We start from the raw sequence: 24897 nt of genomic DNA, 5'->3' as shown, positions 1-24897 counted from the left end.
TATATATATATATATATTTGCAAATGTATTTCCCTTCATGAACGGGGTAATCTTTGGAGAGGGTGCATGTCACTGATTGTTGCAATTTTGGGTAATGTTTCATATATAACATTTCATTTGTATTCTGTGTATATAGGGGCTAGGAAATTTCTGACACATGGACATGGAATATCCTTATACTCCACTCTACGTACATGCAATGGGGTTGTGCTAAGTTAATGAACATGCCTTGTGGATTGGGCACTGGGGGGTTAATGCACAAATTCTGGGATCTTGGCACTAAAAGGTTAACACTCACGTGGTGCAGCACCCCACTCTAATGGGGTGCTGTGGGGTTAATGCACCATGCACTGAGAATGGGGCACTAAGGATTTAATTAACATGGGACTTGGGAGTGGTCATTGAGGTGTTAAGGCACACATGTTAAGGACTGAACACAGAGGAGTTAAGGCATATGGGCTGGGAATTAGACTGGGTGCAAAGGGGTTAATGCACATGCTAGTTGGGGTTGACACTAAGGGGCTAATGCTTATGTGCTGGTTGCTGAGGGGTTAACCCACAAGGGGCGCTGATGGAATAGTGCACACTGGGAACTGGGTAAAGAGGTGCTATTGTACATGTCCCTGGTGATAAGGGGTTTATACAGAGGAGATTAATTCATATGAGCTGGGGACTGAATGCTGAGGAGTTAATGCACATGATTAGGAGACTTGGTAGTGAGAGATTAACTTACATGGTCTGGGGACTGTGTGGTTTAAAATATGTGCAATGGTAACTGTACAATGAGGAGCTCATACTTGTTACCTGGGGACTGGGTGTTGGGGGCTTAATGCACAGCAGCTAAGAAATGGGCACTGAGAGGTTTACACACACATGTTGGGTATTGGGCACCAAGGGGTTGGCACACTTGACCTGGGAACTGGATGTTTATGATTTTACGCACATAAGCTAGACTAAGGACATTAAGGAGTCAATGTGCATGTGGTGTGGGCACTGCACTGAGGAATAAAGTCACATGCACTGGGGACTGGACGCTGAGGGATTATTACATAGGACCTGGTCACTGAGCGCTGAAGAGTTACCCGGTATGAAGTCGGGCGGGTCACTGAGAAGTTTTTCATGGCACTAGGTTCTGAGAGGTTAATGCGCATGCAGTGCGGCGTTAATGGAGGTTAATGCCATGCAATAAAGAATGGGTGCTGAGGGGTAATGCGCGCACACACACACTGGGAGTTCAGGCACATGCTCTAAAGTCATGACATTTAGGAGTTAGTGCTTATAAACTCGGCAATGAACAGTTAAATCATATGAGGGGTAAACACATCTGCTAGGGACTGGGCACTGAGGTTAAAGCATGTATGCTGACGGCTAGACTGCAGAGTAGATAACACATATGGCCTGGGGAATGGGTGCTGAGGGGATAATATAAACGTGCTGGGGACTAGGTGCTAAGAGGTATTGTGCATGCACTGCAGGCTGAGTGCTGAGGGTGATACTGTGCATGGGGCACTAAGGAGTTGATACGGATGCTCTGAGAATTGGATGTTTAGGGGTTAATTCACATGTGCTGGGGACTGGGCACTACGTAGTTATGGAAAATGCGATGAGTACTAAAAGCAGAAAATATATTGGGGACCAAGAGCTGTGGGGTTAATGTATATGCTCTAGGGACTGGGTGCAGAGGGGTTAGTGTGTATGCACTACATAATGGGTACTAAGGGGTTAATGTGTATGCAACAAGGCCTGGGCATTGAAGGGTTAATGCACATGTCCATGGAACTGGCACTGAGGGGTTAATGCACACTTCTTGGCAGTTGGTAAACTAATGCACATTTGCTGGGTGCTGAGGAGTTAAGGTACATGCACTAATGACTTTGGGCAGAGTAGTGAGGGCTGAGGGGTTAACACGCATACGCTTAAAACTGGGTGGTTAACGCACATGACCTGGGCACATAGAGGTTAGCATGCATGCTAACGAAAATGAGCACCTGACCGTTGCAGTGCGGGATTAGCCACACTACCAGGGTTAAGATTATTTTTCCCCGGAGTTCAGAGTAAGAGGTCAAGACTTATAATACTTATGGTAGGTAATAAATAATTTAGATTGCCATAAAAACACAGGGCAGAATTCATCAAAACTGGAGTGGACAGAATCTGGACCTGCTGTCCATGACTGGCAATCAGCTTCTCTCTTTCGTTTTGAAATCTTAACTGAACAAACTAAAAAGAGAAGCTGATTGGTTGCCCTGGGCAACCTGTCCAAATTCTCTCTGGTCCAGTTTTGATCAATTCCCCCCAATGCCCTCTCAGTTTCTTGTATCTGCTTGGGATATGGTTCTAGTGGAGTGCTGGCCTGAGTGTGTGTACTCCATGTTCTACCAGTGCGGGTGGAGCACAACCTTCTCAGCCAGAGTCTGTGTACTCCAGAGAGAACAATGATGGGGGAGAGAATAAAACACACCATGTCTGAATGTAACATTGCTAAGGTGTGTGTGTGTGTGTGTGTGTGCGCGCGCGTGCGTGCAGAGTACAACACCGGGGAGAAAGAGAGAGGTGGTACATGAACCATGAGAGTGTAAAGTTCATTGTGTACAGGGAGCCTCCACTACTGATGGCTGGAAACAGTATGTGTCATTCTTCAAAGTAGAGCTGGGGGAAGGGAACAGAAAGGGAGATGGCAATATACCCAATGAGAGTGTGAAGATAAATTGGTGCAAGAAGCCTCAGTGCTGGAATACATACTACAAAATGATGTGTGTGTGCTGAAGGAAGGATATAAAACAAAAACCAAGGAGTGTGGTGGGGTGGGATCCCTCTGGGCAGGAGAAATCCCCATACTAATGGTACTTGGCTTTAATACTGTATAGAAGTATATGACAGCATATGTGTGTTTATACAGGATAATTGATGTAAAATAGTTCATTCTTGTCCCAGCTGCCCTAAACACAAGTTGCATTCTGCTGCCTGAAAGTATAGGCAGCATCATTTTTAAGTAGCTAATTAATCCAATTCGAGATGCACATAACCCTTTCTATAAGTACAAATGTATATATAGATATTGCGAGAAATCACATGCAACAAGTGCGTGCGCGGTCTGAATTTCATATAATAGTTAACTGGTGGGCTTTAAAGGACAACGCCAGGAAATGAAAACATGAACTTTTGCAATGCAGGGGGTAGGGGCTAAAATAAAGATAATATACTCACCTGATCCTCGGTCCTGCTTGGCTGCTAGACTGGTCCCCGCAGCCTCTTCTCCCATCGGTCTCTGGTAGTGTAAGGACCCGTGACATCATGCAGCTGCATTAGACATGCGGATGCCGAGGGACATTCCACCGCCGGAGTGGAGGGGGAGAGAAGTGAGCCGTTACCGCCTCAGGACCAAGGATCAGGTTAGCATATTTTCTTTATTTTATCACCTAGACCAGAACAGGCAGTTAACACTTTCAGTGCAGGGGTAGCTGGCTCCCGTGGTAGACTATAATCTCATATTTGTGTTCCTCATGGTCTCTGTGTGTGTTGTAAACTGCTCCAAGCTTGCTCCTGTGATGGATTACAATCTCACGTTTAGACTATAATTTCAATACAAGTTAGCCATCACAGGAGTGAGCTTTGGGTGGTGACTACTTTACAAAACAAACAGGGCCTATGGGGAGCAAAAGTAGCCACCCTCCAGAAGGAAGGACAGTGTCAGCATGAATTACAGAGTTTAGTGTCACTTTAATTGTTACATTTCCTGGAGTTCTTCTTTAAACCATAATAAAAGTCAAATAAGTATATCAAAACTAACATTGTTTACCAAATAATACATCTTCCAGAACAATATTTTAAAATGTTTGGAGTACTTAGTAACAAGCCAAAAAACAACGTCACTGTTCTGTATGTGCAGATAGAAGCTTTGGCACAATTAATTCCTCCTCTAACCTATTTTCTATTGCTCTACTCGTCTCTTCTGAACTTTTCACTACATTTTTGTTTTCACTTTACACCTCTTCTATACTTGTCCATGTAAAACTTTCATGTATCCTATAATTATTTATTTTGCCATACAGGATTAACCCATAAAGGGATTTTATTTTCATTTTTATTCATGAGATGAGTGAAATATTGACACTTGCAGTATATCCATTGTAACAGGTCTATTCCCAAAAGGGTGAAGAGTTTGCAGAAGACAGGAGAAGTGACCAATTTAGGCCAAAGTAACTGATTTGGAAAAATTCTCCAATTCAGCTCACTTTCCAGTTCAGTTATGTTGGCCTAGATTTTTCACTTCTCCTGCCTTCTCCAAACTCTTCACCCTTTTGTGAATAACCCTGTAAGTTTCTGCCAGCCAGTAATTGGAGCAGTGAGATGTGGAATCTGTGCATAGTAGTCAAACATCAACTCGAGAAAATCTGAACCTACATACAAAGTAACTATTAAAGTGGCAACTAAACACAGGAGTAAAATCTTAGAAATGCGTTCAAGTATCTTAACTATTAACAAAAGCATATCTTAGTTGTGTATCACTCGGCTGTAGATCCTCAAATCATCTCAGAATTGGTGCTGACACTGTCCTTCCTTCTGGAGGGTGGCTACCTTTATTCCCCATGGTCCCTGTGTGTGTTGTAAAGTAGCCACAGCTCCAAGACCACTCCTGTGATGGACTACAAACTTATTTTTAATTTACTAGTTTGTATTAAGATTGTACTCTATCATGGGAGTGAACTTGGAGCGGTGGCTACTTAGTGTTTAGAGTTTAGTGTCACTTTAATTTTTACAGAGAGTAATTTTCTCTCAGCTTTTATTCTTTAGACAGGTACACAATATTTCAGAAGACAATTCTGAATTCTATCAGCTATTTCTATGTCAAGATCACACAACTGATCTGTTTAGTCTGACTGGTATTCTGTTCCATTTTCACCTCCTGCAAATGATAGAACTCTTTCATACCAATACAAAATCAATGACTACTGTCTGTTACAACTGTCAATAGTAAGTTTGCACAGAAAAACCATTAGTGGGTTTTACAGTATTAGTATTCTATTTAGTACAGGGGGGGGGGGTCAATTGATTTGAAACTCAGGAGCCAGTCAGTCCAATCCACGAGTCGGCAGGATTTATTTAAGAGCTAGATCCATTGACAACAACTAGAGAAAATCTCAAAAGTTAGTAAATGTTATGGAGTATTAGCTTGCTGGCACCTAGGATTTGTCCAGCCCTGATACAGGATAATTGTTGCTATTATATTATGATTTTTTAAATTTTCTCTTAGATATTAATTAGTTCAGCTTTTATCCATTTGGTGCCACACACACATACATTGTAGGACCCAACTTTGCTTTCTTAAGGTGGCAATACACTGCGAATTTCATCTGGTTCTTGAAGAACCGACTGAAATTCGCATAGTGGGTGCAGCTGTTGGCACCCTTTTGACCGGAATCCCTCAATCAGCTGATCGAAGGAGCTGATGGAAAATCTTTGTACAAACAGAGCAGGCAGCCAATGAGCTTCTGTCTCTGTTCGGGTAATCGGACAGTTGCCGGTGGCAGCTGTCAGAATGCAAAAGAAAATGAGCGGGATTCCTCGAGCAACACGCTTGTAGCATTGATCTGTTCTATTTTGTTCAGCCCACAGGTTGAACAAAAATAAACCAGAGCAGTGTATTGCAAGCTTTAGACACATCATTTTAGTTTGCAGTGGTTATATACTGTTAGAATTTAGTTCATTTTTTTTGTGGATCTTCCAAAATTCTAAGCAAGGGTGGCCCTGCCCGCACTACCAGGTTCAGCTTTAGACTGACATGAAACTGCTGTAAATAGGGCAGCACAGTGGCGCAGTAGTTAGTACTTCTGGCTGGTCCCCAGTCAGGAGTGCTGTATCCCAATGGAACCGCCCGACCAAAACGCCCCAAAGAAGTAAGCCCTTGTTCACACCTGGGCATATTGCATATGCGCGACGGTCGCGTGTTTTTTTTTACCGCGACTCGCTGTAAAAAAGTTGCGCGACCGTCGCGCATTTCTGAAGGCTACTTGGCTGTATCCCAATGGAAACGCGCAACAAAATGGCCCAAAGTAGTACCTGTACCTTTTCAGGCGTGGGCGGTTTTGTAGCGCGTTAGGGACGGGCGGAAATACGCCAAGGTGGGAACGAGACCATTGAATACAATGGGATTTATTTTTTTGAGCGTTTTGTAGAGTGTTCGTCGAGCGTAGAACGCGCTACAAAACGCTCAGGTGTGAACGAGGGCTCAGATTGTAAGCTCCTTGAGGGCAGGGACTGATGTGAATGTGCTCTATGTAAAGCACTACATAAAATTGTCGGCGCCTTATAAATACCTGTAGTAAAAAGTAAATCAGTTTTACCTATCAACTAATCAGGTTTCAAGTTGCATTCTGTGCAGGAAGGAAACAAAGAATCTAGTTGCTGTGGGAACAGCTCTACTTTTGCTCCATTATTCATGAATGATTCCCAGTTTTAGAAGTATAGACATTCTTTCAGGTTGTATGTATAGGAGGGACTGCTCTTCTATCTGTTCTAGACTCTGCTTAACTATGTCTATAAATTCTCAGCACTTCTCCAGACTGGTCCTCTCATGATTTTGAGCAAATTATAGGGGAATTGGTAAGAAAGAAGAGATTGCACTTCCATGTATTAGCACATAATGCAACACATTATCAGATTAGTTCCTCTTTCATGTAACTATAGACATCTTTTCTGAATTGACTCATATTTAATATTATTACAAGAGGATATTGCTGTTCATTGCAGTTTATGTTTTAATACAGACATTTCTGTAAATGGAAAGGATCTCAGGGATAGAGAGTATTCTACTGAAGAGTTTGATCATTACAGAGGTTATTGAAGTGGCTGAAACTGTGCGCCTAGATAAGATGGGCAATTCAGGCAGCTAACTGGTCATTCATAAAAACAGAGATAAAAGGTTTTCTTATACAAATTGTGGATAGACTTAATTTAATCACTTAGTGCACATATACTTGCTATTCTACACCTTTTCCCAAGTTAGCTATTTTATTATTCCCTTTGTCTAAACCAAAGTAAAATTTTACATGCTTAATACACATTACTTGGTATGCTGGATATTATACCAGAGCCATGCTCAGGAAAGGTTTGATCTCTCATATTCTGTTCAAATCTGTTCCACAGAACACTTGGACATTCCAATTTCCTGTTCTTATTCTGGGACCAGGTACAGCAGTGTTTTCTCACCTACCTGACTAAGCTGTGTTGTGTGACCCATTCATTGCATAGAGTGCAAAATCTGCTAAGCCTCTTTCTAATCAGGAAAGGGGGGCTAGAAAAACCTTGGGGTGCTGCCAAGGTTACACCTTTAGATGCTGTGTAATTGACATGTGACATTTCAGTGACAGATTCATTTGAAGTTATTAGTAGCTTTTTAAATGTTAAAGTTGATTAACGGTGCAGCAATTTAATATATGGTCATTGCTTACTTATTTTCCACTTGTCTGTGGGACTTGAGAAAGCTCAGACGGATCTGACTGATTGCTGAGATGCAGTTGTTTTTGTTGAGTATGACACCAGAAAATGACGTAAGGCAGGGGCAGTTAAAGAAGGAGGACTGTGGGAAGAATAAAACTTAACCCTTGTGGTGGGGCTACCCTCCCCCCCCCCACACCACCACCACCACTGCAAGGGTTAAGTGCTCATTTTGGTCTAGGGTCTAAAATGGCAAAGATATACTCACCCAAACCTTGGTCTTGCCTGGATGCTAGACCAGTCCCTACAGCCCCTTCTCCACTTCAGGGGTCTAAGGACTTGAGTCATCAAGTCTAATACAGTTTATTTGAGATGAGCATGCAGAGGGACATACCATCGATGGAGGGGAGGGGGAGACAGACTACAGGGTTCAGTCTAGCAGCCAGGCAGGACCGACGTTCAGTTGAGTATAACTTCTTTGATTTAGACCCTAGACATAAACAAGCACTTAAAGGGGTTCTAAACCCTCCGTTTTTTTGCCTATATCTACTGCTAGCATGCAGTAGATATAGACAAGAAGTGTAAAAAAAAATGCTTAAAGTCCTTTTAAACTTACCTCGTTATCGCCGCTCGATCCCGCGCCGAGAATCAGGAACTGCTCGTACGGCCTCAAAGGATCTTGGGGCGGGCGCATGCGCAGTTCCGATTCTCGGCCGGGAGACGAGCAGAGACGCAAGGTAAGTCTATGGACGCGTGCACCCGCCTGCAGACACCGCTGGACCGGAGAGACAGAGCAGTCAGCGCTGGATCGCAGTGACGTCACACCGCTGGAGGGACAGATGAAAACATGGGGAAAGAAGAGGAAGATTGGAAAAAGAGACATCATTTAAGGTAAGTGTTAACATTTACATTGGGGGGGAGGGAAAAATTGTTTTGCCTTTAATGTCACTTTAACCCCTACTGTGAGGGGGTAGCTCAGCTGCAAGGGTTACGTTTTATTCTGCTCGGAGTTGTTCTATAACAGATGCAGTTAGCTTGGTATAATTGTTGGCAAGTGTTTTGCCCTTCATCATCAGTGTATTTTTATTTCTTTTTTGAATACCCCTCAATCGTATTTATTCAGATAATAGTCTAGTTGCAAGCTATAGGCTGACCAATATTTGACAGAACAATCATCTTCATGATTCTTCAAGTTAAAAAGCATTGGAATGGTGGTTGCGGGCAGCCGACCTTTCCGTTGCTGCAGCTTTAACCATGGTGCACTTTAGTGTCAAAGAACGATTGCAGCTGTGCATTGTCCTGTCACTTATTAAATGTGTGTTTGAGGATTTTACACATTGTGAAGCGCTTGACACATTCACACATCTTGGCTTTTTCCCAGGTGTTCAACCAGTACGCCTACCGCATCCCCTTGTGTATGGCAGGTTCTTGGATTTACATGCTGGACTATTCCTGGATTTGGTATTTATATCACAAGTCCACAGTTGTTTTTATTACTGCCTAGAGGGATTTTAATCCACGGAATGCTTATTACTTCCCTCTCCGAGAGCTAACATTTTCCGTTAAACTTTTTATCACTAAAGGTTTCCACCATATACAACAGATAGGGTATTCTTTTTTTTTTTTTTTAGGGGGGGGGGGGGGGATTTCATTTTATGTCTGCTTTTTTTTTTCTTCATCTGCAGTTCACATCAGGTCAGGTGTGTATTTGATCCTACCATCTCTTCTGTTTGCTAATGGGTCATTTATAATAGTGATCTGTTACCACCTGATAAGGATTGGTCTTGTGTGTTTCATGAACTGTCTCTACAGAGCCACCCACACACTATAGCAAATTATAATTTCTTTAGAAGGACAACCCAAATACTGCTTACAAGCCAGTAACCTATGATGCACATTGTAATAGGTATCATTTAATACTAGCCAAGGTTATTGTGCTTTTTGTGTGTACTCCAAGATACTAGGTTATGGGAAAGTATACATCATGATGCTTGAATGGGCAGTGCTTAACCCAGTGAGCCCAGTCGCTGTCTAGCAATAGAAGGATTACCTGACATGCTGTACATTAAACAATAGAAGCATGTGGAGAGGGAATCATTCAGTGGTCTGAGCAATTGGTTCTAAATGTTCATATTCCACTATGCACAGCCAGCTGTTGCATATAGAGTAAGGAATACTAGATATTGTTTGTGGATGTACATTGGCATAATCAAAGTGGTATCAATCAGCTGACCTAATATTTTTTATTGGAATGCAGAAATGATTGTGAAATACAAAAGCCAGCACTTCACTGTAGGAGAGAGCAGTTATTTTTCATGAGCCTTCAATCAAGTGATTCCATAGACAGCGGTAAAAATTAGGCACAAGTTGTATTATTAGGTGCCTTGGCTGACCTCTGGGATTTCTCCAGCCTTTGTATATAAAGCAAATCATACATATTTGATAGCTGTCTGGTTACAAGTCTAGGAGACTAATTTGATTTACTAAAAATGAAGAATGTACTGATACTAATATCGGTATTGATGCCAATACCGAATATTTGGGCGAATGCTCGTACTCGTGCAAATGCTCCCAATGCCTATCCCAATACCACAACTTCTGGTATCAGGAAGCTGGGTGGCGACTCATTCCACACTAGCTAGCTCCATGCTCACTCATCACCGGGGAGCATGGAGCTGGCTTCCCGGCCAATCAGGAGGCCGGGAAATGACTTGGCCCCCAGCTTCCTGATTGGCCGGGAAGCCGGCTCCATGCCCCCTCGTCACTCGGTGGGACTTTTAATGGGACATCCGGTATCGATATTTGGCATCGCCGAGTACCGGAAAAAATATATCGGTACTTGATACCAAAACAATGGTATCGGTGCAACCCTACTGAACATATAATTAGGATGTGAACTCTGCTATCTCTGAATGGTCACCTCTTTGCACTATGCAATCACATTAATATTGATAAGCAAGATTTGAGGGTTAATGCTGACTGAGATCTACAAGTGTCTAGGTAGCATGAATGTACACAACAATGTGTAAGTAATGAAGGAAGCTTGTACCAAGGGAAATAGGGGGGCTGCCATTGCTGACCTTCTTTTGGAAATACTAGAAGTCAGAATACTGTATGTGTACTTAATCAAGGGCTACGCCTTAGCTTCTGGATCAACATGACAGCCAGACAATTAGCATTATCATATGGAGGTCAGCCTCCATATTATCTCACTATGTGTTTACTTTTACAGTGGTTCTTAACCTTTTAATGATAACAGACGCCTAATAGCTAATCCAGCATGTCCAAATACCCTCTTCATCAGACTGAAAATCATCAATTTCAGCAGTCCTATTAGGTATCCAGCTTCATTTCAAAATATATAAATAGCGTTGTTTGACTTTACATATACAGTAGATTGTTAGGAATGGAACAGCTGAAAGGAAATAATAAGAATTCATAGAAAAAAAACAGCAAACCACAAATACACAAGCTTGCTACAACAAGTAAGATTTTTGCTGTTGTTTTTGTGCAATCAAAACATGCAATGGAGGTACAGGTTCTGACAATGTTACTCGCATATCTTGTGACACATCAACTTGATTTCTCAACCCTAATTTCAGGTTCAATAATGCAGAGAATCCAGTTTTAATTGTTTCTTAATTCTTATAAGATCCAGTCCCATACCTTCACCATTTGATGCTGATACACCCATTAAAGAACTCCTGCTTTAAAACCTTAAACATACATTCAAGTACCTTAACTATTAACAAAAAATGTTTTTAATTTGTATATCACTCAGCTGTAGATCCTCAAATCATCTCTGAATTGGTGCTGACATTGTCTTTCTTTCTGAAGGGTGGCTACTTTTATTCCCCAAGGCCCCTGTGTGTGTTGTAAAGTGGTCACCACCCCAAGCTCACTTCCGTGATGGACTACAATGTCACGTTTAGTTTACTAAGTTGTATTAAGATTGTAGTCCATCACAGGACATGGAAACAAGAGAGGAGATATATTTACCTAGTGGTTTAGATATGAATAATTAACAACAAACGTTAATTGCTGTGAATATAATTTGTAATTCTGTGTATACTTTTATAAGGCATAGTTTGACCATTGAGTCATTATTGCAGAACATTTTATGTTCGGAAGATGCCTTTTTCCTTGGTAGGGTGACTAAGTGCACAGGAGTTTGTCACTCATAAGTAGATCAGTCTTGCAGGGATTTAGTACTGCTTAATATTCCTTAGCCAGCTTATGAAAGGCAGATCCTAGCCAAGGAGAATTAGTGACAATCACGCCTTTACATGACAGATGGGTGTATAGAAATACCAATTATAACACGGCACAGCTATATGTACGAATCAGTATCCTATAGCAATCTAGGAATAATATGTTTGAGAATTATTGCAGCTTTCCAGTCCTTAGATTTGGTGGCTGCATTCATTTCGTAGGGTACCAATGCTCACTCACTGTATTGTATCTATGGAGATGCAGTGTTGTCACCTACACTTGCCCCTTTCCTCGTCTCCATGACATAGGAGGGGGTGTTCTGGGGTCCACAGAGAACTCTAGGGACAATAGAACTGACAACAATCAGCAGAGGCAGAATACACAGGCGTTACAAGCTCTGGATTTCTGACAGGATCCACAGATATTTTTTGCCCATATTGGCCAGATATAACAAAATCCATTCATTATTAAACAGTCAGAAAGGAATAAAATAAAATACATTTATTGCAGGAATTTACATATACTTTTACAGTTTTTATCTGTTTAGAATTTAAGCATTGTACAGTCGAGTATAGCGCTGTAGCTACTTAGTATTGTTCACACAGCTCTTTTTGGGTTCACAAAAGTAAATGACTTCTCAGCAACAGTAATAAGAAAGAACACAGGAAAAGGTCTGCATTCTTTGTGAGAAGGGGTGAGCTTATAAAATGTCTGATAGCTGAATAATTTCCTTTTCAAACTGAGACATAGCTGTATAATTGCCCATTTCTAAAAAGACCATAAGCAGTCATTACCAAAAAAAAACAAAAAACCTTTAAAATTCTCCATTACATCAGAAAAATGACCCTTTCCTAAACCTTTGTAGGGTAAAATTGATGTCACTTTTATAACAGAAGTTTATGTGCTGAGCTATTTTACTACATTTAATTGCTGTAGAAAAATAAATATTTAGCATTTTTTTTTTTTTTAACAGACATTCTCTTCTTTCCATCTCTTCACTACGGTGGTGTGAAAGTATTGCTGTATAGCTAAATGACAGTGTGAACCAGTTTGAAACATGTTCATTTCATTGTATGTTCTTTATAAAGGAAAACTGTCAGGTTCCCCTAAATTAATTCTGTTTATAATGATATAATAATTGGTGTCAGGGCTTGGCCAGAGAGGTGACATGTGCCATTTAGAAGAGGCTAGCTGTGTAATTGAAATAAAATGGTTCACCCATGGAGAGAACCCAGAATCCTCTGGGCTTATACTAAAACAAAAGGTTATTCATAGGAGGCATAGAAAATTGGATGGAAGAACTTGGTGTAGAATAGAATGCAAGACTGAAAGATGTGTGCAGTTATAACTATGAACTCAATCCTTGCATCGTAAGCTGATTGATGATACATTTTAATTTTCTTTTCCCATATCTCAGGCTGTGCACATTTTATTTTTATAGCAGGCCTTTTTTTTTTTTAGTGTTTACAATTTACACTGTTCTTTATATGCTGTACATTCCCATCAGTCCCTGACTTAAGGAGCTTACAACCTAAGGTCCCAATCTCACATGCATATATACAGGACCAATTTACCTACCAGCATGTCTTTGGAGTGTGGGACGATACTGAATTTCCTCGAGGAAACCTACACATTTACAGGGAGAACATGCAAACTCCTTGTAGATAGTGTCCTGACTGGGAATTGAACCGGGGACCCCCAATGCTGCAAGGCAAAAGTGCTAACTACTACACCACTGTACTGCCCTTTTTACAGCAGTTTTCATGTCAGTCTAAAGGTGCCCATACACCTTACGACCATCGCAAGACTTTTGTCTTGCGATGGTCGTATGCTTCTTGAAAGCCCGTACCTTGGACGGGCAGATCGTACTTGCGATCATCGAAAGCCCGCCCCGCTGAGGGGCGGGCTTCCGATGACTGCAATGCAGAATGGGCAGTGTGCGCGTGCGCACACCGGCCCGTTCCGCAGCTATCGGGCGAGCAGGCTTGAAACCCGCCGAGAATCGTACGATTCTCGGCTGGTTTTCAAGCATGTTGGCTCGACAAAAGACGTGCGACCGTACAGTTGAAACGGTCGCACGTCTTAGTTCACACTGCTCGATTCTCGTACGATCGCGGGATTTCGCCCGATTCTCGTACGAGAATCGAGCAGTGTATGGACACCTTAAGGCTCCATTCAGACATAGTGTTGCATGAGTTCAGCAGGTTGTTTCACGCGGAAAAACGCGTGGTCGTATACGCGCACAGTAACGTGCAATTTTTAATAGACGCACGTTTTTCTGCGCGTTTGTGGCTACAACCACAGTCATAATGTGCAAAAATTGTCCATAAAATCGCACTTGTACTTTTTGCCACGTTCTGAATTTTTGTACGCGTGTACGAACCCGCAGGTGTGCACGAGCCCCGTAAGAATACAGTGCTTTTTGTCTAGTAACGTACTGCATTTGTATTGGAAGAAGTCTGAAGTTATAGATTATAACTGAACCTGCCATACTGTATCATCATTATTTTTATTTAGAGTAAAAAAAGGAATATTTGCCGAATGTTGCTATGTTTGCAATGAAAATGTGCTGAACCTACCATTTTAAAATGTATACTTGCAGAGCAAATGACGCTATGAAATGTCAAAAGGTAAAAGATGAGTAAACCCCAGGCATTCTTTTATATTTGCAGGCTTGCAACTGAGATGGTTGTTTCTGCCCCATATGCCTTCCTCGTCTCTCATCATGAGTTTGTAAGCTAATATACTATGTCTCCGTAGCAAATTAGCTTACGATTGGTCTGTGGATGTTCACATTGTTATCTGTGAGGTGTTCCTGCTTTTTGGCAGCTGTCCAAGTTCCTAAAAGTCAGCACCAAAACAGAGGTTAAGGTTTAGGATAATGGATAGTACAATGCTACTTTAAGTTACCCAACTTCTAGAATGAAAGAATGCAAAAAATATGAGGGCGGTTAGTTACCCTAATTACAGGAAAACTTAATGGAGAACTATGGGGTAAGTGTTTTTCCCCATAGTTCTCCTAAGGGTCACAGGAGGACATATACTAGCGTCCTCCCGTGACCCAAATCTCAGTATATTGCGAGCTACAGCTCCCGGTATACTGAGACCGCCGGAGCCGGGACGGATCCCGACATTACTGTTGAGATCCACCCAGCTGCGTGAGTGACGGCTGGCTCTGCCTATCTAGAGGCAGGACCAGCTGTACCCGCACCCTGGAGGAGAAGGGAGGGGGGAAAAACCCTGCAGGGAGCCGTGAGTGATAGTCACGGCTCTCTACAGGGACATGATCGAGAAGTGAGCGAGCGACTGTATGTGTTCGCTCACTTCCCGATCTATTGAGCCGACGTTTCGTTGTCACAGGTCGGCTTGAACTATGAGGTTGAGTGAAAATCACTCACCTCATAGTTCTCTTTTAAATTTGCAATACATGCCACCATTTTTAAAACAGTCATGAGATTATTGAATAAATGTATTCAGCTTCGGAAATACCTTGAATTCTTTGTGTCTTTTCTATTATTTGGGCCCCCATTGTACTATTTTCATTGTGATTTTCATATGACATCGTTGCATGTCTGAACCATTGAAAGCCTTTGGAAGCAAAACCATTGTAAGCCTTTCAAAGCAATGGAGAAACAATCTCACAAGCCTTGATCCTTGGGTTGGGTATCCCATCCCTCTATTTCCTCATGATGCCCCTTCTCCCATACCCTCTCCAGTGTGCTTTAAATGCTGCATTCATGGTAGCTTTAACCGTGCTCTACATCTTAGTTTCTGACAATACATAGAATTCTGGCACAATATGTTGTAGATTGACAGATGAAGGAGAAGTGGAGCCATAGTGCTGGGCTGGTAAACATAATGTAAAGAAGATAAAGCAATTCTGACAAAGGTTTAGGTTTGTCGGTGTAATCTGACCCGTTCAATCTCCGATCTTGTATCCATCTAAAAAGGTACCATAGCAGGAAATCAATTAAAATGTGTCCTGGCTCTGACGTGTGTGTGCCAGAACATCCATATTAAAGAGCTGTAGTTTGGCATAAATGGAGATACGTTTTACATGAATTTTGTGACTTGTCAATCACTTTTACTGTACTATTATTGACTGATACACAAATATTCAGCCACAAAAAACTGACACATTTCAGAACAAACTCCTGCATAAAACCGCCTGTCCATCATACACTGATCCACCAGTTTGCCTTTAACTCCACCTACTTTCATTCATGTCCATTAGTCTTCACAAAGCAACACTGTTGATTAGTTGTTTCAGTACTCTACACATAAAGTAACCTAACATATAGTAAATCTTTCTTGGAGAAATGCTTGTAAATGCTTCTCTATATTTTATCATACATACACTTAAAGGAGAACTATGAGGTGAGGGATTTTCACTCAACCTCATAGTTCGAGCCGACTCCCCCCCCCCCTCCCCTGTCCGATCCTCCAGCGCTGACTGGTGGAACGAACGGGAAGGGGGCGGATACAGCTGGCTCTGCCTTTAGATAGACAGAGCCAGCTGTCACTCACGCAGCTGGGTGGATCTCGACAGTAATGTCGGGATCCGTCCCGGCTGCGGCGGTCTCAGTATACCGCGAGCTGTAGCTCGCGGTATACCGAGCTTTGGGTCACGGGAGGAGGTTAGTTTATGTCCTCCCGTGACCCTGAGAAGAACTATGGGGAAAAACACTTACCCCATAGTTCTCCTTTAAGCGGGTTTATACTGTTCTATATTTTTTAATTGTACTCTTATTTTAAGGTTATAACTTTGTGGCATTAAAACAGTGAGTGAATATGTATTCTTAGGAACGAAAAATGGTTTGACTGAGTCTTGTCAAATGGTAGATGGATTTCACATGAATGCTGAAGTGCAGCTTTCGATGGGGTCACCAACACTCATACATACAAATAAGAGACAGGAGTTGGATTCCATTGGCCTCTGGACATCAATAATATTTCTGCACAGACTATTTAATAGTGCAGGTTGATGAAAATAGCTGGTCTATTGGCAACCAAACTGCAGGCCCCATCTAATAATGCTTTGTGGCCCATCAATTCCATTCTGATACCATGCCATCACAACATATTGATAAGGAAGCACTGCGGCTCCTAGTTTTTGTTTAGTTTACAACAGAATGTTTTGTTGGAGATTTCATTCCCATTTCCTAGTGTGCTGTGTAATCGGCGAAACTGAATTTTTGTTTCTGTGACAGCCCCCACTCAGAGGTGGGCTCCAAAAATGTTCTTCATGTAAATGTAATGACTGTGAAAGTGCCACATTGTATTGCCCACACCTGGTCTACGGAGGTGACACGCAGCAAAACTGATTGCTTCCATGTTCTTCTAAATAGTAATGCGGCCCTCCTTTTATACAAAGTTGTATTTCCATACAGAGGCCAAGAATTATTAAGACCTCCTGAGCTGAAAATAATTTAGTGTTTTGCCTGATTAGGCTGTGCGCTAGCTGCTATTTAAAGTCAGTAGGTATGGAAAGATGGATGATCTTCCTTAACTATATGTTACATTAATTTTTTTCTTTCAAGGTGCTAATTTATGATGAGCACAATCACAAAATTGCAGAGCATTTTGCTGTGATGAGATGAGAAGTTCTTCTTTTTTTTTTTTTTTGGTATACTTTATGCATACAGGTTGCTAATTACCTACAATGTGCCTTTGCATTGTATGTGCATTTTATGTTAATCTGTGTGTTCATTTTATATCTCTAGGCTCGTGTTAACAGCAGACTGGGGCTCTGTTCACACTTTTGCATTTGTAGAGCAATTTAGTGCGTGATAAGCTGTTCACATAACTCTTGAAGGTATCTGTACCATTATGGTCAACAACTATGCAGCTGTTTAAATGCATTTGATGCACTGCATTTCTAAATCTTTAGTGATAAATTCACAGTTAACATCTCCAAGAACAGTTGTGCTTTGCCTATAACACCCAATAACTAGTTTTCTTGTACTGGTAAGGAAATAAAAGTGAATGTCTCATGGGTTGGAAAAGTAAATTAAGAGGAAAGACAGACTAGTCAGGAATTATCTGTAATTTTGTATACTATAATGAGAGCTACTATCTTGTGTCTAGTTTGTATGAGCAATAGCTTCATTATCCTTTGTTTAGTCTAAAGGTGCCCATACACCTTACGATTATCGGACTAAACTTTTCGTCCGATGATCGAAAATCGTACGACGGCCCAATCCTGCCCCGATTATCGCAAGGTTCAATCAGCGGTAGTTAGAAAAAAACACCTGGACGACTTGCGCTAATTGACCGCAATTATTTTCGTTTGCGCATGCGCAGTGTTAATCGTACTACTTTTGACGGACGGAAACGCCACCAACCATGCGAACATCGTACGATCAACCAAAGTTTTCAAACATGCTTGACCGTCAAAAGTCGTACGATTGTACAGTACTATCGGTCGGGCACTCTATTCACACGTTACGATTGTCGTACGAAAAGTCGATCGGATACGATTATCGTACGATAATCGTAAGGTGTATGGGCACCTTTAGGCAGGTTGTGCAGAATGGAAAGAACATGCTTTATTGCCATGAATTTGAAGTTCTCCGACATTCACTTATATTTGCAGTTTGCCAATTTGCAGTAGCTGCAGGAGGGGAAAAAGCATGAAATGGGTCATGTGATCTTTCATCATCTACCAATATTTAATTGCTCAGACATGTTATAAAGCATCCCTAGAAATAGACATGTCTGTGCTTTACATGTAATTTGTGACCAGAATATTGATACTACATGAACCCAAGCTCCAACATCATATGGATGATTGTACCTACTATTGTCCCTTTAGTAATTGATGTGCGCTTGCATGATATGGCTAAAAGTCCAAATATATTATGGCTGGGTCTTCCACCATGTGATTCTTAGTAATTGAATTCTTCCTTTTTTAAGTGCCAAACTATCCCTGGGAGAAGTGAACTGGCACTCCTCCCATTCTCTCCTGATTACTTCCCTCTCCTGTTTTATAATACTACGTGAATGCTTTCACAGTAAGCGTAGTAACTGGGTTTGGTTTCTTTGGCACTAAATCAGATCCAGCTTCTCTGGTTCTACCTGTTCAGTGACTGAGTCAGTCTTCGAGATAAAAAACAAAATGAGGGGGCCAGAAGCAGTCACCTGAAGTATCAAAAGACCTCTGCAGTGAAGTCATTTGTTAGGGATTTGGATGCAATAACTTGAAACAATTATCTATACATATTATATATCACGTGCCTGACTGGCGACTCAGCTGAGAGGGGGGCTGCCCGTGCACCTCTCGTCCCTCACCTCTGGAAGTAGTGACAGGGGATGCAAGGACAGAGCGGAGCACAGGTGCTGAGACTGGTGGCTGGCGGGCTCTTGAGGAGGCACTTGAGTGTGTTGGACCAGCTAGTGAATCGGCAGGACCTCTTGAAACCAGGGCAGGCAACGGGTATGAGGCCCAGGAAGCACTGGCAGGATGTCGTTGCTCAGGATGCTGATGGAGCGATCCACCAAGTGGCAGACCAGGAGGCAAGTCCGGTTCAAACAGAGGTCATACACAGAGCCGAATCTTGAGGTGCCCAATCACAGATCAGGAGCAGGGTCAGGAAAGGTAAGCCAGGGTCATACACAGGAGATCAGAGAGCAGAGGTGCCGAATCAGGAGGAGGAGGCCAAGTCAAATGGTCACAAGCCAGGTTCATACACAGGACGTCAGGATACAAGAACAGAGTACAGGGCACACAGGGACAAGCTGAAGACCACTCAGCAACTTGGTCATGGCTTCATGTCTGCTTAAATAGGATAGTGTGCACGCTAATGAGCATGCACCTGTACGCTAACGAGCGCGTTTCTGCGTACGTGCGCTATTGCGCATAAACGTTCCTGTACGTTCACGTGCTAAAGCGCGTTTTCCAGGAACTTTGGGCAATATATTGCATACTTGTGTATGTGCACGTTTTTGAGCAGGAGTCCATCTACAGATAAGTCTCTTACATTATTTAATTAATTTATTTGTATAATGCAGACCTATCTTACAGCAATTCACTAAGGCCTGGTTCACACCTGGGCGTTTTACAGCGCGTTCCTGCGCGCTGTAAAACGTTCAACATGTGAAAACCAATAATTGCCTATTGGCATGGTTCCCTCCTGGGTGTTTTACAGCGCGTAGGAACAACGCGGTAAAAACGCGCGGCAAACGCGCATATTCCATATACCCAGGTGTGAACCCAGCCTTAAACATTCTACACTCTTATGAGCAGGTCCATCCTAACCCTCCTGCATTGAAATTGTATTGCAGCTCTACTGTCTCCCTTCATTTTGTGAAGCGCTGCGCAAATTGTTGGTGCAATATAAATCCTGTATACTAATAGAAATAATAATAAAAGAGCTTAAATTCTTATGTCCCTACTGTAGCTACACAGAACACTAGAGCCAGTTTGGGAGGACGTTATTTAGCCTATTATGGTTATAGAATTACAGTATGGGAAGAAACCAAAGCACTTAGAGGAAATGTGCAAAAATGCATAGTATCCCTGGGAGGAATAGTGTCAAGGACTGCAGTGCCACGCTGTGCATTGTATTTATTTGTGTAAAATATAATACTTTAAAAACAATGTACATTTTTTTCATCTCTGTGTTTAGCTCATGTTATTTCACCAGATGCAGCTCAGTTGGCAGGTGGAGTCATCACTCGGTGGGGGGAAGGGAATACTTGGCAGAAGTGCCTGTGGCATAAGTTCCCCCCATCGCGCTGTGCTGGCAAGAGTCTCTTGTGGATGTTTGGTGTTACCTTATGATGTGATATCAGGAAGGTATATTGTGTGCTATCAGTTTTTGGCAGAGTGATTTGAAACATCCCTGCATCAACCACTGGATCAGTATTTCCAGATTGGGATTGTAGCTAAAATTCAGTGGTAATCAAGTGGCTGAAAAACAGCCATCAGCCACTAATGAGTACTTATTCAGTCCATTTGTAGCTCATTTTAAGTACAGCTTCTCTTCCATGCTAGGTAATGTTACAGGTAGCATATTTCTGTGTAGTGTACTTAAGATAATGTCTTCAGGTGTAAAGTTAAACTTTTTTTTTCTTGGCCAGCATTATACATCATGCTTCCTCTGTGCCCAGGTCATCCTGGACCCACTCCAGCCTGTGACTGGAGAGTGAAAAGAGAAGCAGCACAGTGATGAGCTCATATTTCTGTTACTTTTCTCTCTCCTCCTACTAGCATGCTTCTTGTCACCATATAAACTGAATGTCTCCTTGTACTGTCTCTGCTTCTCGCATTCCAGCTTTGCTGTACAGGGACTGCAAGAGGCTGATACTAGGTCAACGTTAGATACTTGTATGTGAATAAATTAATTTAATGTTGATTACAAAGTTGCATTAATTTGTGTGTTTTATACCTGTCTACAGCTTTAACAGTTTCTAATGCCAGAAAAAAATGTAATTTAGTTTAGTGAAAGTGTGTTAAATGGTGGAAATACTGGGGAAGAAATTGTGGGCAACAGAACTATTAAAAGTAATATTTATTTTCTAGTCCTGTAGAAAAAGAAAGGTCTCTACAGACGTTGCTGAACCCACATTGTTGTAATTGGTCCCTGAGTAGGATTGTTGTATATGATAGACCTGCACACTCCACTTACTTAAGTCCAGAAGGTGCATTAAACTTTGATTATGTTGACCTTTAAGCCCTTTCTAGAGATTTAAAATGCTTCTGGATGCAGGCAGTAATGAAATCATTGGGATGAGTAGGTCATTGTAGGTCCTTTTGGACAGCAGATCTATGTAATAAGTATTCTACCTATAAACCTGGAAATGTTTAGTCAAAGTGCTTAAACAGTAGTTGTTTACTATTGTAAGGGAGGGGGTAACTATTGTAAGGGTGTTAGGCAATGTGATAGCTTTTTTATGGAAGCATTTCCTGAATGTCAGTTCATTTGCATGATTGCCAGTTGTGGGCATGACATTTTTTAAGCGCAGGTTAGTGAGATTCAGAGAGCCCCAAAGCAATCTCCGGTTGTAGCACGTATAACACATTACCCGCTCCCCTCCCAGCACACACCCAGCTGGTATGACCTACATTTATTTCAATTGATAATAAAATGTAGAGTCCTTCTGCATATTTCATAACATTAAGTAAAACTATACAGTCACAAACACTGATATTACATTCATTGGTCTCAAGGAAGGCTTGCAACTACTGGCTTCCACTGGAAAAGAGCAATTGCTTAGCAAGAAAATACCCAATACATGTGAATGTTTTATTTTCTCCGCAAATAAAAAATATTTTACAAAAAAATGTACAAAAAACAGCGTGGTTCACTTCAAATAGTCAAGTTCTCCAAATGTAATCTTCAACCTGCAACAACTATGCTAATTATACTTTATCATTCCATATCTACCTGTCTAACATATATATGAATTAAAGTGTATCTGTGGTCAAAAACTCAAAATAAATCCGTATTTCTATATTGGGTTTCCACAAGTTCTATCTTACACCTAATAACCATATCCATCTAGAGGTTTGTAAACTTTCTTATTGAAAATCTCCATAGGATGTACTTCTTCAATGCACTGACACAATTTCACTCAGCCCTGTGAATATGCACGCTAGACATGTGTGATTAGTTTTGGAAAGATTTGTTATTCAGATCACTTTTTGGAAATTTGTACATTCAGATGCATACAAATTTCCGAATCACAGAAATAACTAGGGATGCACCCATATATCGGCCGCCGAAACATATCGGCGGAAATAGCGGTGCATCCATGATTTCTCTCCTCCCCGCTAGGGCAAAGAGCAGTGCCCAGCAGGGAGGAGAGAAATCAAGGAGAGGAGAGAAACTGACACAGGAGGCCGAGTGGTGTGGGGAGGAAAGCGATGTGAGCAGTGGGCCGCACCGCTCAGCATCCTGTCATGGGTCGGGAGAGCGGCGGTGTGCGAGAGAGCTCTCAATCCAGTCACGGGTGGCCGGCTGGCGGTGCAGGGAGGATTCATCTGTCAAATCGAGATCTCATCCCCGCACCGCTTGCTCAGCCTCCTGTGACAGCTGTCAGGAAGGAGAGCAAGTACAAACACGATCAGTGATCTCTGAGTGTTTGTAAATAACTGAGGACAGAGTATGTTTACTGTGTCCGCAATTATGAATGAATGGGATCTACATCACCCCCTGTTCATTCATGATTGTGGATATGGTAAACATACTATATCCGCATGTTATAAATGAGCAGGAACACTCAGTATAGAGGATTCCTGTTCATTTATAACAGGAGCTGCAGAAAAAGAGATTAAGGAATTTGTGTCTTCAATCTCTTTTTTCGATTTTAAAAGGGAAATATTAGGGGTCTGTTTTAGACCCCTAATATTTCCCCAAAGCCACCAACCGTAAAGTAAAAAATAAAAATATTTAATAAAATGTAAAGAAATTAAAACGTTTATAAAAAATAAATAAAAATAAAATATTTAACATTTTTTAAAAAGTTAGACATTTTTTTTCCGGTTTTGGCCTAACATTTTTATTTTTCATTTTGATTTCTTTTCGGTTTTGAAATTTTCATCTCGGTGAACCTCTACACATAACGAATGTAAACGAATACGAATTTCCGAAAAGTTTCGTATGCATCCAAATTTCTTTCCCGGATGAAATTTTATTGTGTTAGACAAAAGGAAAAACAAAATTTACTTTTTTTTTTTTTGCAGTCCGCAGAAGAAAAAAAAATGTGAGGTCCCCCCCCCCAATTGATACCAGACCCTTTAGGTCTAGTAGGAATGTTAAGAGGGACCCTACCAAGTTACAAATTTAAAAAAAGTGCATGAGGTTCTCCCCAAAAGTCATACCAGGCCGTTTAGGATTGAGCACCCCCCCTGACCCCTGCGCCATACTAGGCCACGTGCCCTCGGCATGCCGATGGGGACAAGAGCCTCTTCCCCACAACCCTGACCCAGGTACTTGTACCCCTACTCATTCACTAAAGGGCTAAATAAACACGCCACACATTTTGAAAAAGTTATTAAAGATTGCCGGGAGTCTAATATTTTATTCAGACAGACCCAGTCTTGAAGACTTGCAATGAAGTTCTTATTAGTATACAAGGGATAATGTTATATAGCAGTATTATCAGTTATCTGGAAACACTGCTCATAAAAAACCTTTGTCCCAGCCAGCAATAGTGAACTTACTAGGCTTGATGGGAACTGTCATCTGCCAGATGGATCCTACAGCACCAGGTTGTGATGTAGGCACAGCAAGCAATACCATCCCACAGATCAGATTTATTCAAATGACAGGAACACAGATTTTGGTTAAAAAAAGGCTTTTTAAAGTATAGGTAAACTGAATCACTAAAACCTCATATAAGCTTACAAATATTTTTAATACACACATTTTTATAGAAAAGGAGGCCCTGGGCAGAAATTAAAGAGGGGCCCCCAATGTTCCCCCTGACTTTCCAGAAGCCATGAGAGCCGTGCAGAAACAGGCCTCAGTGGACAAGCAGGTACACAAGATTACAGCTATACAAAATTGGGAATTATGGTATGTACTGCTGTTGAAAGGAGGCCCTCCTGGTTAGCCCCCCACAAGGCTGACCCTAGATACACAGTACTTTAGCAAGCTAAAGTTAATCCGGTTAGGGTTTGGATCTATTTTAAATTGTGCAATTTGATTACAAAGAGTGGTTGCATCTGCATGTGGTACTGTGCTTTTAACTTGCTCCAAGTTCAGTTTCAAGCTTATCTCTTTCATATGTATATCTGAAAAACATTAACAGTTTACATTTAATAACTCTGGATAAGATCATTCATAATATAGTTATGTCAGTGGCAAGCAGTCTGCGGCTGTGTCCCGCGCCCACATAATATTAATATTTAAACTAAAACAGAGTTAGCAGACTTTATTCACCCCTCTTCCATCAGCTGTATTAGATGCTGCTTGGGTTTGTATGAATGTCACTCATCACGCACACTGTATTGTTCGTTGCTGCCTCAGTATCTGGTGAATGTAGCATACCATTTTAATGAATCAATTGTATTAAACCAGAAGCCTGGCCAGGACATGACTATAATACCTTGATCAGAGGTATGACTTGTCCTGTCTGCTGAATGTGTTTCGGGGGTTTCTCTGCCTTCCTAAGTGGCAGACTTGGAATTTCACATGAAAGATAGGCATGTCAAGTCTCCACCGATTTGTTGGGTATGGACTGTGCTGAGAATGCTACCACATATGGTGTACACATATAAAAATCCCCCCCCGCCCTGTTCGA

General features: G+C 41.6%; 1 protein-coding gene across 1 annotated transcript in view; it reads left to right on the top strand.

Moving 5' to 3' along the window:
* Nucleotides 1-24897, top strand: part of LOC108786643 (forkhead box protein O6-like) — a 73485-nt gene that overhangs the window by 955 nt on the left and 47633 nt on the right. The gene's annotated exons all lie outside the window — the stretch shown is intronic.

The sequence above is a fragment of the Nanorana parkeri genome, unplaced genomic scaffold, assembly GCF_000935625.1.
Source record: "Nanorana parkeri isolate BGI_ZX_2015 unplaced genomic scaffold, ASM93562v1 scaffold220, whole genome shotgun sequence".
Classification (NCBI taxonomy): Eukaryota; Metazoa; Chordata; class Amphibia; order Anura; family Dicroglossidae; genus Nanorana; species Nanorana parkeri.
This window is presented reverse-complemented; position numbering and strand designations above follow the sequence as displayed.